The 15,792-nt window shown below is 43.8% G+C and overlaps 1 protein-coding gene across 1 annotated transcript in view; it reads left to right on the forward strand.

The window, feature by feature from the left end:
- The window catches only part of GALNT9 (polypeptide N-acetylgalactosaminyltransferase 9), a 204,495-nt gene that overhangs the window by 65,556 nt on the left and 123,147 nt on the right, over positions 1 to 15,792 (forward strand). The gene's annotated exons all lie outside the window — the stretch shown is intronic.

Below are 15,792 nucleotides of genomic sequence, written 5' to 3' on the forward strand. Positions count from 1 at the left end.
GCTTTTGAACCATTCATACTTTGGCTCCTCCTGCAGAGGCATAGGTAGCCATCACGTTTAACCACCTAATTGGAGTCTACAGATAGCTGACTCCCTCCAGATGCTACAGTCAGTGTGCTGCAAACTTCTGACTACCACATAGCTCCCTGTCATCAGAATTCACCTCAGGCCTTGCTGTAATTGACTGAAGGGAGACTGTATTTCAGAACATCTTCTAGTTTTCGGGAAAGCTGGATGAAGTTCATACATCATCATAATCTATTCTTGGTCTGCCTTGTTATGAAGGGCATTACTGGACAACACTAATGGCCAGAGAATGGCTTTTTAATTTTCTCAGGTAACAGAGATGAAATTTAAAATGCAAATGTTATTTTAAGTGCCTGCTATAATTATCAGCTGGGAAATGGCTCTTTATATTAGTCTTAAAAATGCCTGCATGCATGAAGGCGTTTGCTATTGTACCCTGCAGCTTCAATTAGCTTTAATTTATGCCAAGGTAGCAAGCAAGCGTGCCCTTAGAGATCCTGTCCCACAAACTACTGAAAAGAGTCCTTGGCTATATAAAAAAATAACAATGAAGGAGCTACTTGAGATCAAGTAGGACTCTTTGTTGCCATTGGGGATATGTAAGACTCCCTCTCCTAACTGGTCAATTGTTTTGCATGCAGTGGGTGAAATTCTATCAGCTTGATTCAGAGTAAGATGGGTATATTTACAATTAGGGATGGATCAGCATATATATCATCCATCATTTATTAGTTTATATATAGCTTACATGCCAAAATGTCTTCTAAATGGCTTACAGATATGAAATCATAGAATCGTAGAGTTGGAAGGAAACCTGGGAATCATCTAGTCCAGTGTTTCCCAACCTTGGGCCTCCAGCTGTTTTTGAACTACAACTCCCATCATCCCTGACTAGCAAGACCAGTGGCAAAGGATGATGGGAATTGTAGTCCAATTGGGCTGGAGGCCCAAGGTTGGGAAACACTGATCTAGTCCAACTTCCAGCAATGCAGGAATCTTAGCTAAATCATCCAGGGCAGATGACCCTCCAGCCTCTGCTTAAAAACCTCCAAGGAAGGAGAGTCCACAACCTTCTGAGAGAGACCATTCCATGGTTGAACAGCTTTTACTGTCAGAAAGTTCTTCCTGATGTTCAGCCAGAATCTCCTTTCTTGTAATTTGAATCCATTTGTTTGATGTTTGAAGATGGCTATGATATCTCCTCCCAGTCTCCTATTTTCCAGGCTAAACATATCCAACTCCCTCAACTGCTGAATTATAAAATTATAAAATCCATCCATGTTTAAAACAGATAACAAAACGATCCTATCCAAGCACTGAAAAACCATACATAATTAAAATACGCAATGCAACAAGTATACCAATTAAAACAAGGAACAATTAAAGGAGGAAATTCAGGGAGTGCTTGCCTGAATTCAGGGAGTGCTGGTATGTGTCCAGGGCAACTGTCTACCAGCACCGTCTGGTACACCAGCTGAGACCCTACCTGCCTGCACACCATCTTGCCAGAGTGGTACATGCTCTGGTTATCTCCCACTTGGACTACTGCAATGCACTCTGCATGGGGCTACCTTTGAAGGTGACTTGGAAACTGCAACTAATCCAGAATGCAGCAGCTGTGGATGGACCTGGGACCTTCTGCATACAAATTGGATGCTGTAGCACTGGGCAATGGCTCTTCTCAGAAGGTTCACAACCATCGAGGAGACTGATTGAGAAGGAGGCTCAGACAATAAAATGCTTCCATACCCTGATAAAGCATCTGGTTTGGGCCATCTGGCCCGATAAATGCATTGGAAAGCCTACAAAAATGTATGTTTTTTTTGGGGGGGTGATACATGTGCAATGCATGCAAAATGCATATAAAACATGTATAATTTAAATGCAATTTTGAATGTGATCTCTTTTTAAAAGGAGGTGGTGGAGGAGGGGAAAACCCAAGATGCAGTCGACTTAAGACTGATCACATGTGAAATTGACACTGACTGGAAATAGACTGAGCCACCCATCCCTTCGCAGTCTGCAATGCAGAGAAGCATTATGAGTTGGACAAATTTGTAGACTGAACCAGATAATTGCAAACCTAGGCATTGTCGCTAGAGATAAGTGTTCAGAGGAGATTGTTAACAACCAAATGGACTCTGTAGTAGTCAATGCATTTGTGAAATAATCAGGAGCTGTCAGAGTCTATCTGGCTTTATCTCAGCTCTTGGGCTGTGTGGGGGTGTAGAAAGACGGCTAAGTACAGTCAAAGGCGACTATGGGGTTGCGGCACTCATCTATGTATACTGTGACCATGTCTAGAGGAATGGCTCTTAATATTTATTTATGTCTTCTTATTTATTAAATTTCTATACAGTGGTACCTCGGGTTATGAACTTAATTCGTTCTGGAGGTCCGTTCTTAACCTGAAACTGTTCTTAACCTGAAGTACCACTTTAGCTAATGGGGCCTCCCACTGTTGCCACACGATTTCTATTCTCATCCTGAAGCAAAGTTCTTAACCCGAGGTACTATTTCTGGGTTAGCGGAGTCTGTAACCTGAAGCATCTGTAACCCGAGGTACCAGTGTACTGCCTTTCTCCTGATGATCACAGGATGGTTTGCACCCCACTTTATAGGCATTAGAGGCTTGCAGCAAGATTGCTTGCTGAAGATTCTCATTAAAAAGACTACAATCAGGTATGGCATCAAGAACAGACATAACACAATGTCCCTGTGAATCTAGCATAGTACCACACACCCATATACATAGTTTAGATGGCAACAGTCAGGCCATGATGGAGAAGTAAGGATGACCCATTTGATACACTGCTAGAGGTTATGGGTTTGGTTTTCCATCTTGAAAGCAGCACTGTATCCAAATTGTCTCCTACATTTTCCTACATTTCCCATTGCTTAGTGAGAAAAGAACTTCCATGAGAAGATAGTCGGACAAAATTTTGGTGACATTCTCATGAGTGGTGTGAAGGCTCATGCTGTTCCCAGCTCTTTTTGGTAAACAAAAGAAATGAGGTGCCAGTACTCATGTCTTGATAAAAGTGTTGTGGGCGCCAGCACAAAATGACTGCCCTGGGAAGCAGAAATATACCACCACCACCACCACACACACAAGAGCACTGGTTGTGCCTTACTTTCAGGGTAGCTAAGAGGTGTTTTTCAGTCACCTTTATTTCATACTACAAAACATCTCTCTGGTGGTCTGTGTTCGGCAGACTTTATAGGTTCTTGCCCTTCCATGAAACCTCACCATATCCTCAGCTGGGTATTCCTTTAAGTACAGGATGGTGGAAATCTGTACATTGCTGCCTTCGCATGTAAAATATTTTTACTTTTTAACAAATCAATAAAGCTAGGAGGAAGAACGTCCCTTAAAAACAAGATGAGTGAGCACACTGATCTCATGCACTGGGAAGCCAGACTCCCTTGTTTCCCAGGCTTTGGATAGAGCTCAGGGGAAGTCATCGGTAGATAGCTTAAGCCATGGGGCTGCCAGATCAGGAAGTGCAAATAGCCAGGGAGGTGTCAGAGTGGTGTTGAAATGATGAATGCAGGGGTGGCTAGCCCTTGGACCTCCATATGCAGTTGAAGTACAACTCCCACCATCTCTGAGCATTGGTTGAGGCTGCGGGAAGTTGGATTCTCAACAACATCTGGAAGGCTACAGTCAGACCCTCCAAGTGTCCCTTTTTCCAGGGACAGTCCTGGATTTACAGAAGCTGTCCTGGTTTCTGATTTGATCCTGGAATGTCCTGCTTTTCCTTAAGACGTCCCTATTTTCATCAGATAAATGTTGGAGGGTATGCCACAGATTAGACACCCTGGCTGAATAGAAATGGAAACGTACACACAACACCCAAAACCACCTCACAACCAGAAAGCAAGATTTGCTTCACCCACTAAAATTCTGAATACGTTCTAAAAGTCCATGAGAGTGTGAAGAAGAATCGAAGCCATTTCAGCAAGGAATACACATTTTTTGAGAAATTGTAAGATAGGTTTCAGCACTGCGGTACTTGAAACCAGCAATTGCTGATACCAAATTTAAAAGCAGACTGTGGCGTGTTTACATTCAGCAAGGCATCTCTCTGCTGGCCAGCTTAAGACAACGCCAATATGCTGCAATTTTAACTACTACAACTGGTTTGAAGGTGCTCTTTTTTGAATCTTAGCTTTACTTCAAAGATAGCAGCCCTAACTCACAGTTTTAAGAAATACCTTCCAGTTGTGATTTGCCACTCAGATCCTACCCGGGTCACTGATTTGAAGCTTCTTCTATGCATTAGGAAAAGAAAAAAGAAATGCTTCTTTCAAAAGTTCTCTGTTGGTTCACACGTTGTTTTGAATTTCCATTTGGGAATCATAATGTGGGAGCAGGCAGGCAGCAGCACGTTGTCTTTAAAAAAGTGTAAATTTAATTGATGTAGTGAAAACAGTTCAGAAACTTCAGCTGCTGTAGAATTTGGCAGCCAGGTTGCTCACAGGGTTAGACTGTTTGAGCATATTACACTGATTCTGGTCTGACTGCACTGGCTACCAATTAATTTCTGGGCCCAATTCAAAGTGCTGGTTTTGACCTGTAAAGCCCTAAACAACTCAGGACCACAATACCTCAAGGACCACCTCTCGCCATATGAACTGACCCAGACCCTGAAATCATCATCCATGTGTCTCCTCCAAGATAGGTCTGGAGGGTGACACACAATTATTCTTTTCTGCAGTCCACTAAGAGCTAGAGGTCAGAGCTACTGGAATATGGAGAAGCACACATCAGCACCAGTTGTTTCAGCAAACACTACAGTGAATCCCTTAAGTTGGTCCTGGAAGCCAACTGGAAGCCAATGAAGCTGTTTCAAAACAGGTGTTCATAGAACTGTAGAGTTGGAAGGGAACAAAAGAGACATCTAGGTCAAGCAATGCAGGAATCACAGCTTAAAGGGGTTCTAAGATTTCTAAATGAGTCCAGCTTTTCCTAACCTTTTACCCTACATATGTTTTGGACTACTGTTGGCCATGCTGATACAAATTCTACACCAACAACTTCTGAAAAGCACATCTACAGCACAACTAGGTGGTTTGCTATGCATTGGATTCCTTTCCTATAAGACTTGGCCTCAGCTTTCCTTGAACTATTCAGCTTAGCAAGAGGGAGCAACCTGAGGAGTAAATTATACATAACTCCTGAACATCAAGGCACCTAAAATATTAATTTCTTCACACTGTAACAGCATCAGCTGAACAAGCAAAGACTAGGGGGTAATTTTGTTCCGTCCGCATTCTTGTTTGTTTAGTTCTATCAACGACAGGTAAGGCTTTTGTTCTCCCCTGAAAGCTCCAGTAACTCACTTGCAAAAGCTGGAAATTTATCTGGAGCTAGTGGAGGCTGGTCAATCAGACCCAATGGGGCACTGCCCCGCAAACCTCAGTCTGCGAGAAATGGCGAGAGGATGCAGTGCCTGCAAAGGAGGAGTGGCAGATGAAACTGATGGAGTATGTAGAATTAGCAAGTTTGATGAGTAAAATGAGAGAACAAGAAGTGACAACATTTAAAGAGGATTGGAAATTATTTGTAGATTATTAAAAAAAAACACACCAATTGTAAGAATGTTAAAACACTACCTGGTTTGGAGTACGCTAAGTAGTTTAAAATTGGAAGGTAAGACTGATTAGGAAGAGCAGAATATGCAATTTGAGGAAACTATGGAAGGTTGGAAGGGAAGTTGAGCAAAAGAAATTATTTGATGAAATGATTGAAATGTACTGTATTATTGTTTGTTGTTTTTCTGTCTTTTTCCTTTTTTTCTCCAATTGTATTTTGAAATATGTGTGTGTCTGTGTGTGTGTGTGTGTGTGTGTAGATAGATGATAGATAGATAGATAGATAGATAGATAGATAGATAGATAGATAGATGATAGATAGATGATAGATAGATAGATAGATAGATAGATAGATAGATAGATGATAGATAGATAGATAGATAGATAGATAGATAGATAGATAGAGAGAGAGAGAGAGAGAGAGATAGATAGATAGATAGATAGATAGATAGATAGATAGATATAGATAGATAGATAGATAGATGATAGATAGATAGATAGATAGATAGATAGATAGATAGATAGATAGATAGATAGATATAGATAGATAGATGATAGATAGATAGAGATAGATGATAGATAGATAGATATAGATAGATAGATGATAGATAGATAGAGATAGATAGATGATAGATAGATAGATAGATAGATAGATAGATAGATAGATGATAGATAGATAGATGATAGATGATATAGAGCTTTTTCTGGGGGATGCAGGGGTACACATACCCCTAAGAATTTTGTGAATCTAAGTTTGGCCTCATTGAGGGGCAGTATTTCAATATGAGTAGGAAAATGAGAGTACCCCTAAACATTTTTTTAGAAAAAAAGCAGTGTGTATGTGTGTGTACACACACACACAGTCTGCCCCCAGCTAGTCCCCAACTGCCTGCCTTGTTACTTACAACTAGTCAGGGGGTGACTGCCTGTTACTGAATCTGGCTCCACCTACTGTTGGTCCTCCTGCATTTCCAAATGAGCACCCAGTGACTGGAACTAGCTGGCGCTGACTAAGTGGGTTCAAAATGTCTGGAGAGCACCAGTGTGGGAAAGGCTGGGCTAGGCAGATGCCCCAATTCTGCAGCGCTAGATTTGATCACAGATTGAAGATAGTCCCCTGTGAAATATGCAAGAGACCATTAAAAAGGAAACTGCTTGTCAAGGGCTCTTAAGCTACTTTTACAGAGTAGAAGCCAGTTAGGGGAAGTCAAGAGTGGCAAATAATTGAATTCTCTCCCCGGCTCCTGCTCTCCCTAACACATTGCTGCATGAGCTCCTGACAAGAGAGCCTTAATGAAATCCCTAATGGAATTTTTTTCCAGCACTCAAATCACCCAAAGTGAGGAGAGATTCCTTGTTTAAGAACATCACCATTCTATATGGCAGAATGCATGTTCCTTATAATATTGCTTACCAGACCAACCCTAAGGTATTAGAGCAGATCACAAAGCCAATAAACAAAGACCAATTATACTGTAATGTAGTAGTTGATGCGGCAGAAGGAGAGGGGAGATAGCGAGGCCCACTGTATTGGCTCTGCATCAGAGGTAGAGCTAAGTTAGTCCATTCCATTGGCTTCCCCCCTTCCTACAACTGCCTCCATTGCAACAACATGATATGATCCTCACAGGAGTGTCATATAGGAAACAGGAGGCAATTGAGTCAAAGGAGACAAGAGACATATTCATAGCATGCATTTAAAGTGCTATGATTCCACTTTATACAATCATGACTTCCCCCAAAGAATCCTGGGAATTGCAATTTGGTTAAGGGTGCTGAGAGTCACTAGAAAACTCTCATTCCCCTCATGGAGCTACAATTCTCAGAATGGTTTAACAATCAATCCCTCTTCAAAGGAAACTGTGAGAATTGTAGCTCCAGGAGTTGAATAGGAGTCTCCTGAGGACTCTCAACACTCTTAACAAACTACAGCTCCCATAATTCTTTGAGGGAAGCCATGTTTAAAGTGGTATCATAGTGCTTTAAAGACTGGGTGTGAATGTAGCCATACAGTGGATTATTAGTGTACTCAATGGAGATCTTTGCAAGGGTGTCGTGATAAAGCAAGGAGGGAAGTTGCTTGTGTTTTCTGGTCAGACACGCAGTCTTTCCGTGAAAAAAGAAGCTGAGCTTCCATTTACGGAAGACTCCTGCAGCAACACTTGAGTGTATTGGCTTGAGTGTATTGTCAGTGCAGGGATCCAAACACTAAAGGAACAAATGTTGGCACCTCATCACCAGATACATCTCCTTATAGGAAATGCAGCAGGATGTTTGCTACACACAGACGAGAGCACCAGTGTTCTTGGCTCTCCTCATACAGTGGTGCCCCGCAAGACGAACGCCTCGCAAGATGAAAAACCCGCTAGACGAAAGGGTTTTCCATTTTGGAGGCGCTTCGCAAAACGAATTTCCCTATGCGTTGCTTCGCAAGACGAAAAAAAAATCTTGCATCCCCCCCGCGTGTTTTTTTCGCTTTTTTCGCCCTTTTCTTAAGCTGCTAAGCCGCTTATCAGCTGTTCCGCTGATAAGCCGCTTAACAGCTGATCGCTGGAAGCCGCTTGACAGCTGTAGCGCTAATCCGCTAAGCTGCCAATGGGCTTGCTTCGCAAGACGAAAAAACCGCTAGACGGAGAGAATCGCGGAACGAATTCTTTTCGTCTAGCGAGGCACCACTGTAGTAGAAACTCTGAAGACCATATGGGAATAATAAATATATGTCTGAATTGTGTGTTCTCTGGCAATTCACCATCAGCCACTGTAGAGCCTTGAGAAGGCTTTCATTTCCCTCATTGGTGAACTGGGGCAGCAACAGGTCTATTCTGAGCCAAAGGCTCATTTTTATTTTATTTTAAAATTTATTAAATTGCATCTTCCAGAAGTTCTCAGTTCATAGTCTGACTGAGGATATGGAGAATAAATTTAGTTTGCATTTAAAGGTGAACCTACCTAATTCACACATTCTGTCACATTGAGAAACTGAAATACACCCACCCCTTAAAACATGCACTTCTCTGTATTTTGAAAGGAAATTCTTCAGCCAAGGAATGTGTACAGAAGTATACATTCTGGGATAAAGTGCAGAACTATGTATGTATTCATAGGAACAAAGTATACAAATGTTAAGACTTACAAATCACATGCAAACAGATATATATATTAAGAGAAATTCACACTAAAATGTTGAAATTTCATGAGGGCTTTTTTTAAAAAAATCACAAACTGATGTGAAAATGTGAAGTTGATTTAAGACTGGAATAAAACCAAAAGTGACCGAACCCCACATCCCTAATTCTGATTGGAGCAGCTGCTGAAATTTGTTCTATTTGATATGTGGGTTGGTAAGAGAATTGCCTTGGGCCTAGTGTTGGGTTTTCTTCTGCCCCGTCCCATTTTTAAGCTGAGTTTGGTGTGTGTGTGTCTACTACACATTTCAAAATGGGGCTGAATTCTGAGGCTCCTGCACCAACACAGTTGTAGGGCAGGGATGGGGGACCTGTGGTCCTCTAGATGTTGCTGGGCTACAGCTCCCATCATTCCTGACCATTGGCCATGTTGGCTGGGGCTGATGGGAGTCGATTCCCAGCAACCGGTATCAGGGTCATACTGCCTCCAACAGAAGAGACCCATCCTGGCTAGTAGTTCTCCCTACTTAGAACAAAAGAACATGAGGAGAGCCTGCTGAAACAGGCCAATGGCCCATCTTGTCCATTTTACCAGATGCTGGGTCCATTTCCCATGAAAACTTGTTTCTTCTCTCTCCCTCCCTCCCTCCCTCCCTCCCTCCCTCTCTCTCTCTCTCTCTCTCTCAACTTACTGCATGGGTGGAACATTTTTCCCCAAAATCCTTCTTGCTCTAGCACAGCAGGTACACTGAAAGTTCATCCAGGAGCTTGTAGGCAGCCTTTGTGTCCTTACTTTTCCTTAACCATTGCTCGCTTCCAAGGAGATATGTTCCCTTCCTTCCTCTTCACATCAACCCAGTGCACTTCTCTTGCCTCATTAGTGCTTCATCATGCCAGTTTGTTATTTTGCTTCTTTAGTGTGCGCCCCCCCCCAGTAGGATCGGGGAGGAAAAGGGTTCATTACTTGGTAGGGGAAAAGGCCACATAATATAGTCATTAGCATTTTCCCCAGAAGCAAGAACCTAATTCTAATTAGGTTTATTAGGAAACAAATGGAGAACAGAAGGGTTGCCTGCAAGATCCAGCAGCCAAAGAACTTAGCGATTCTGCAGTCAGCAAGTGCCTTTTTGTCTGGGTGGCGGGTAGGGGGTAGGATCAGAGACCAAGGATTTCAATCGTGCCCTCACCAGAGATGGAGGACAAATTTGATTCACTTTGCATTTCAATGAGAACTGCCCTAATGTGCACTTCCGCAAACTGTACAAAAACCAAAACACAGTCTGCCTTCAAAATTCAAACGTTTCTGAATTCTGCAGTGCAGCTCTCCAGCAAAGTAATGTGTACAAAAATACATTATGGTAGGCTAAAATATGCACAAAAATGCATATATTAGTGAAAATAGCAGGCACTTAAAGGCTAAATTTGCTCCCTGGACCAGACATTCCTTATCCCTGTTCTGAAACATCACCCCCTGTAGTAGCCAGGATCACAGATACAGGTGGTGCAATAAGTATGGGGGAGTGAGTGGAAAGGCAGCGGAGTTGTTGTTTTTTAAAAAAATAATTTATTAAAGATTTTCTTGTTTTACAGAAGTAAGTGTAATGTCTCTCATATTTTTTCCATGTAACATTTTTACAAATCCTTTTCATTTGTTGAGACATTAGGGGGAGGGGGAAAAAGGAGGGGTGGAGGGGGGAAGATGAGTGGGGTTGGGGTTGGGTGGTGATGTTTCTGGTATGCTTAATGTATGTAGGGTTTGGTGTCAGCGTCGCTTGTGCTGTTCACTTGTGTTCCTTTGGTGGTGAGAGAGGTTGGGGTTGGCCTAGGGTGTGGTTGTTCATTTGTGGTTGGCTGTGGTGATCTTTGTTTTTGTGTGTGAGTGGGGTGGGTGGGTGTTTTGGATCAGGTTAGCCATAATGATTTGTATGCTGTTGGCGGATTATTGTCATTGTCCTGTTGGGCTGTGTATGTGATAAAGGGGAGCCATACCGGGGTGAAGGCGTCTTCTTCTGTTTGTCCCCGTGTCAGTTTCATTTTATTGGTTAATTTTTCTAGTAGGGCTGTTTCCCATACTATTTGGTACCATTGGTCCATGCTTACTCCTGACAGGTCCCTTGAAAACTATGCAGCAAAATCCTGATCATTCAGGGTTCCCAAGACTCAGGAAGCTTCAGCTAAATATGCAGAGGATACTGCCTTATATAGAATCAGACTGTTGTTCCACTTAGCTCAGCATTGTCCACACTGACTGACAGCAGCTCTCCAGAATTTCAGACAGAGTTCTCTCCCCATCCTACCTGGAGATCCCAGGGAGCGAACCTGGGACCTTCTGCACATAAAGCAAGATGCTCTACCACTGAGCCATGGCCCTTCTCCAATAGAATCCCCTGACCCAACCTTTCTGCTGAATGCGGGAAGGCCAAAGATGGTTGCAAGAATATATTGGGGTGAGGTTAGTACACATGACCCTTCAACAGGTTGAACATTTCAGTATCTGAACAGTGCTAAAGTTAAACAGTGCAATCCTGGGCATGTTTACTCTACAGCTGCCATATGTTTAGGATTTCAAAGGCAGAATTGACGTTCGGGGGAAATTTCCAGAGGGCGGCGCTTTTGTCCTGGATCTTAGGCAATACTGAATATCAGTTGCTGGGTATCAACTGCTGGAATCCAATGAGAGGGGAGAGTGCTCTTGTGCTCGAATCCTGCCTGTAGGCTTCCCAAACGCATCTTGTTGGTCACTGTGAGAACAGGATGCTAACTATATGGGCCATTGGCCTGATCCAGATGGCATCTCCTCCTGCTCCTTCTCTTCTTCTCTGTTGATATTATGTATTTTTTATTATATAATGGATTACATTCAACCTTCGTTGTACTCGGAGTATAATCGTTGAAATTGACAGGGAACTAACTTAGGCCCATTAATTTTAGTGTCTTTACTCTGAATAAACCTTGCTTGAAAGCAGCTCTTATACAGGGTGGCCCAAAAGTTGATATACTTTCCATACATACATACAGTGGTACCTCAAGTTAAGAACTTTGCTTCAGGATGAGAACAGAAATCACACGGTGGCAGTGGGAGGCCCCATTAGCTAAAGTGGTACCTCAGGTTAAGAACAGTTTCAGGTTAAGAACGGACCTCCAGAACGAATTAAGTTCTTAACCGGAGGTACCACTGTACATAGATACATACATGATTGTTTTTCGTTTCTGATAATTTGAATGATCAGAATTTGAGTCAAGAACAAACAAAATGGATTCTAAAGCAGCACACCTACTTTTGGGCTACGGTGTGTGTGTGCATGTGTGTGTGTTGCTCATTATTTTAAACTGTAAGTTGCTGAGAGGTATGATTGCAGTAGGTGACTCACAAATCAAATCAAACACACAGTGAATAGTGTTTAGGAACCATTCCTAATTCTGCCCTCACTCCCACTCTCATCAAGGTTTATTTTTTATAAACCACTGGAATATGTTTTAGCAGGCTAATAATGCGCAGTGGACCTTTTTAGTACATAGCCAGCAGTAGCCCATTGGGACTGGTAGGGTGGAAGGTGGGGACGCCAACAGTAGGTGGCTCCAGAGTCAATGATAGGTGGAGCCAACAACTTCTAGAGAGCCAGTGTGGTGTAGTGGTTAAGAGCGGTAGTCTCATAATCTGGTGAACTGGGTTCACTTCCCCGCTCCTCCTCATGCAGCTGCTGAGTGACCTTGGGCTAGTCACACTTCTCTGAAGTCTCTCAGCCCAGTGGCGTAGTGTGGAGGGTGCAGGGGGGGGCGGCCACACCGGGCGCAACATCTGGGGGGTAGGTTTAGGGGGCACAAATGCACGGGTTAGGGGGCGCAAATCCATGGGTTAGGGGGTGCAAATTACTTGCCTTGCCCCGGGTGCTGACAACCCATGCTACGCCACTGTCTCAGCCCCACTCACCTCACAGAGTGTTTGTTGTGGGGGAGGAAGGGAAAGGAGAATGTTAGCCGCTTTGAGACTCCTTAGGGTAGTGATAAAGTGGGATATCAAATCCAAACTCTTCTTCTTCTACCCATCCTTCACCCTGCTGAGTTCTACAGAGGAGGAAGCTGACATATGCACACTCCCCGGTCAAGTTGTAAGTAAGAAGACAGGCAAGTGGGGGCTGGCTGAGGGCAGACTGAGGGTGATGGGGTACTGCCCCATTTGCCCTAATGTGCTGCGCCACTGAGAGGTAGGTTGCCCACAGGACTTTAAATTGTCACAAGGACATTGGGATGGGTAATAGGTTCCACCAACCTTTTGATACAGTACAGCTCGGACTGAGCCAGAAAATGGATTGCTCCAGCACTTTCACCTTCTCCATCACGTATCACCAGGGGTTATCTGGTAGCCAGGCACGTCTTGTGACCCCCACGCCCAGAGATAAATGGCTAATGGTTAAAAAAAAGTATGATCATTACGTTGAAGTGATGAGCCAGGAGGTCATCGAGTTTGACAAGAGCAAGGAAAGTCATTTCCTGTGGTATCATTAGCTGTATTTTAGAGAACAGGCCTCGTAATTGCTATGGTAATTGGACCCTGGATCTGCCTGTGAGAGCATGTTGGTTATTTTTAACATTAATTTCTATGCAAAGGAGAGAGTTGGCATTTCACTTTCATTGCAAGGTGCTCTGCAGAAGACTGAACTGTGGGTTGATACCTGTGGCTGCTGGGGTTAATTCTCAGGTTCCTGCATGGTTTGAATATCCAAAAATGTTTAGACAGTGCCCAGAGTAATACTCAGCCATTATCACAATTGTAGTGGCTGGGGGAAAATGTATATCCTGGTTCAAATAGGATTGGGGGCCTAACCTGTTGCTCTCCAGGTAGTTTCATACTATAGCTCCCATCATCCCTGGCTATTGCCCATATTGGCTGGAGCTTATGGTACTTATTAATTAATCAAATAATTAAATCTATATCCCACTCTACCTCTCAAAGGAGACAACCAATTAATTTAAATTAAAACTATTAAAAAATATTTTAAACAATTCAAATACAGATGCAAACTGAGAGAGAACTCCACTTGTTGAATGGGAAACGTCTCTAAATTAGGCACCCGAAAGACAAGTGAGATGGCACCTGCCTAATATTTAATGGGAGGGAATTCCACCACAGTAATGACCCGATTTCTGTATTGTGAGGAACTGACTTCCTGATAAGATGTAGGAGGTCCTTGCCTGCAGAGCGCAGTGGTCAATTGGGTGCATAAGGAGTGAGATGATATTTCAGTTGTTCATTGTTCTGGTGTTTGTCCACAGTCAGCTTTCCTGGTCATGTGACCAGCATGACTAAACCACTTCTGGCACAATGGAACACTGTGACGGAAACCAGAGCACACGGAAATGCCATTTACGTTCCTGCCACAGTGGTACCTATTTATCTACTTTCACTGGTGTGCACTGCTAGGTTGGCAGGAGCTGGGACAGAGCAATGGGACCTCACCCCATCGCGGGGATTTGAACTGCTGACCTTCTGATCGGCAAGCCCAAGAGGCTCAGTGGTTTAGACCACAGTGCCACCCATGTCCCTAATACCTAGGAGGCCACAGACTAGCCTCCCATCACCCAGAAAAAGAAGCATCCCTGGTGATGCTATACACACAAGATGGAGCGGAGATAAGTGACCAGTGCATATGGGTGAACCATTTCCAAAAAATTACAAAGCCCTGAACGACTTATGTCCAGGGTCCCTCAGGGGCTCCTTAAACACTTAAATCTCAGATTGATCACTAAGATAATCTGCAGAAGCATTGCTAGTTGTTCTCCAACTTGGTGAGGCTTTTAATGACAAGAAGAAACTGTGTCTATAGTATCATCACCTCAGTCCTATGCAACACTCTGTCAATAGACATTCAGCGGGTGCCTTCTTTGCCAACTTTTTTTAAAAAATGTTTTTGTTGAAATATTTTCATGCGTAACAAAGGTACATATAACGTCTCTGTTTTCAATTCAGAGTCCTTTCTATAGGTCAGTTACATTCAGTGTGAGACACTGTAGGGAGAGAGAAGGGGGAGATAATGACCACTCCCCACTTAAAACGGGGGGCGCCCTTTGCGGGGACGCGTGCAGCCCTGGATCTGGAGTGGCCCCATAAGCATAGGCTTTGCCTTCCCTCAGGCCTACCCCAGTGAGTTGTCCAATCCCACCTGGGGGAAGCGTTGCCAGGGAAACCAGGCCAGGTAGGGGGATGGATTACCTGCCCACACAATAGAGGGTGGATCTTAATTGGTAATCCTCACTTGGCTCCAGAGCTTCTCCCACCCTACCCACCCTCAGCTAATGTCTCCTTTTGCAGGTTAACTTTTCTTCATAGGTTTTGCAGGTTAACCTGTCTCCACAGGTATGCGGGCGCTGCTACGTTAAGGTCGCTGTTAAAGGGCCCGAAAGGAATTTCCCTGCATTGGCAGGTTTCGCCTTTCCCGTAGCAAAACGTCACAACTTTGGCAGTATCAGGCCTTGGGCGGAATCCTTTAGTCCATCTTCCTCTTTGCGGCGGCGATACCAGGGTTCCCCGTTAAAGGGGTTTTTGAAGGGAGGCTTTGGCCGTACGCCGAAAGGTCGTCATTGCTCTCCCCTGCGGCGGCGGCGTAACGGGGGCGGCTATCTCTGCTTGAACATATGTTCTCCAGAGCCGGCCCATCCCCCCCCACACACACACTGGATAACCCTGATGCTCCCTAGGTCCCCGGCTGGGGACTAGGGAGGGAGAACGCCCAATGCCTGAGCCAAGGTCTACCCACATTTGAAATTTAATAAAGTTGTGGCCAATTTAATCCCATAGCACGTTGTCTAGAGTCGTTATTCCACATGACGGGGGGGGGGGGACCACTCGGGATCTGGGGACTCCGCCTGTCCACGCAATGATCTTTTATTATTTGGCATAGTGTATGTGCAGAGTTTCAGTGTCAGCATCAAATGGACAGATTCTTCCTTCCTTTATTAATTTATTCATTAATATTGGTGGTGCAAGAGGATGGAGAGCCCAGAGCATGGTTGGCTGCGTTCAGTTGATTGCAGTGAGTTTTGC

This window comes from Podarcis gaigeae (assembly GCF_964106915.1).
Source record: "Podarcis gaigeae genome assembly, chromosome: 16".
Taxonomy (NCBI): domain Eukaryota; kingdom Metazoa; phylum Chordata; class Lepidosauria; order Squamata; family Lacertidae; genus Podarcis; species Podarcis gaigeae.